Here is a 2,500-nt window from a genome sequence, read left to right on the forward strand (position 1 = left end):
TCTCACAGTTCTTCACATGGTTCACATGTTGTGCCACAAACATGTAAGTCTTACATAACATAGGACTTACATGTTATGTTTATTAACATAACATCTTAATAAGGTGTACACGTCTCTAAGCACATGTTCTGTGGTAGCTGCAGGCTTAGTCCTTTGTGAAATTATGAATGAAATCATTATTATAATATTATTATTATTATTATTGAATCATTTGGTCGCGCACAGGAGCCTCAGACACATACCAAATGTGCTCTAGATATTGGAGGAGGCTCCCGTTCAGTTAACACTCAGGTCCTCTTTGTGTTTGTGCGTGAAGTCATTTCTGAGAGATGCAATCACTTTGTTTCAGTGTTGAGTTTGGCAGTCTGGCGATGTGTGTGCGGTTGTTTTGTTTGTGGTCCACAGTGAAGCATACCGCTGAGAAGCACAGTGAGATAAAGCTGAACAATGAGAGATGGGTGTTATGAGGACGTGTGCCAGCCACACACACACACACACACACACACACACACACACACACTGAGCAGGAACGCCCCCACACACACCCATACAAAACATCAGACACACAAACATGTTTCCCCCCTAAACACACACACACACACACACACACGCGCGAGGCAGAAAGAGGTGGTAATCCTTTCCATTGAGTGCTCTCACTCTAACACTAGCTCTAACTCTAACACTAGTCCACTGAATTCTATCATATCACACTTCTGAATAAAAAAATGCAGAGAACTACAGCCGAGAAGACAAATGGGTAATTGTGAAGATTTACCTTAACAGGGCTTTAATTCCTAGCTCTTATAGATTAAGAACATCTTACGTTGAGGCCAGGGTGTAATATCAGGTGTGATTTGTAAGACATGCTTCAGTTGTCGATAAATACAAACCTTGACTTGGTTCAATGGCTGAGCCACTAGCCCACGCACCATAATCTGCTGGATCCCGGGCTAAGCCCACTAAGTGCAATGCAGACTAAGAACAGATGCATGCGCAACTAATGCATACACATGTGCACTTCGCACCGGGGTTAAGAAAGGTAGCCTGTAAGAAAGGGAGAGAGAGAGACACACGGGACGACACACATACACACCCACCCTAAGTGGGGACAAATATAAAGCTCATTTACATATCAGGTTTCATGCCCTGAGAGAAAAAAACTGAAGACGTATTTATTGTTTAGCCCTAGGGCTGTCTTATCTACAACAGCTTACAAACCAGGAACTGCAGTCAGCTCCTACTCTGATGAATTGAACTGCATTCGTTTTTTGAATACGGGGATATTTCAGGCCATAGATTACAGTCTACTTCATAAAAAAAAACGGAATTGCAAACGTTCTTTTCTAGGAATAAAGAACAGTCCACGTCAAAGTTCTCATAAACATTAGTTCAAGTAAAAGATCTGACAGCAGAAAATTCCATCCACCCCTACCCTCGAGCTTTGCTGGCCCTTTGGGAAGAATGCTACCTAACAATCACACTCACATAGCCTCCAGAGAGAAATACTGTGTGCAAAAGAGAGGGCCAGGCAGCTGTGGATACATCAAGACTCATATTGTTCCACGATGCAAGCCAATAGCATCGGCCATAGCTGTAGAATCTGGTTGATGTCCAAAAAGCATTCCTACACACATATTCATTCTTTCTTGTATCTCTTCTTCTGTCTTTATTTGTGTGTGTGTGTGTATGTTTGTGTGTATGTTTGTGTGTGTGTGTGTGTGTGTGTGTGTGTGTGTGTGTGTGTGTGTGTGTGTGTGTGTGTGTGTGTCTGTGTGTCTGTGTGTCCGTGTGTTTGTGTAAATCACAAAAGTTTACATTGGTAGAGACAGTAGGAGAGACAGACGCTTCTGTGGTTGTAGGGGGGGGTCAAAAGTCAAGTGGAAACTAAAGGCGATGAGGGCCGGACTTGTTGGGTCTGGTCTATACTTAAATTCCCTGTCATCTTCATCAACATCATAGTTTTGCGGTTGCAGCGATAAACATCTGAACCCTTCTTTGGGATCAGCCTCTTTTCCCAACACTTTTCCTCCTCTTTTCATCCAGCACCCGACCCCACCAAAAACACACACAGACTCATAGACCTTTTCTTCCCCCTTTTCTCTCTATGGATGAGTGGTGCCATTCCCGTGGGATAGTGGAGGAGGACAGCTTTCCAGGGGCTGTTACATCATCATCCCGGAGAAAGGTGGGAACTGAGAACATGCCCGGACCACCTTCACCAGGAGTTCAGTATCGAGCCCTCTTGAGTGGAGAGAGAGAGAGACAGACAGAGAGAGAGCGAGAGAGAGAGGGAGAGTGAGAGAGCGAGAGAGAGAAGAGAGAGAGAGAGAGGGAGAGAGAGAGAGAGAGAGAGAGAGAGAGAGAGAGAGAGAGAGAGAGAGGGACAGAGAGAGGGAGAGTGAGAGAGCGAGAGAGAGAAGAGAGAGCGAGAGAGCGAGAGAGAGAAGAGAGAGAGAGAGAGAGAGACAGAGAGAGAGAGAGAGAGAGAGAGAGAGAGAGA

This window comes from Gadus morhua, chromosome 5 (genome assembly GCF_902167405.1).
Source record: "Gadus morhua chromosome 5, gadMor3.0, whole genome shotgun sequence".
In the NCBI taxonomy this organism is placed as follows: Eukaryota; Metazoa; Chordata; class Actinopteri; order Gadiformes; family Gadidae; genus Gadus; species Gadus morhua.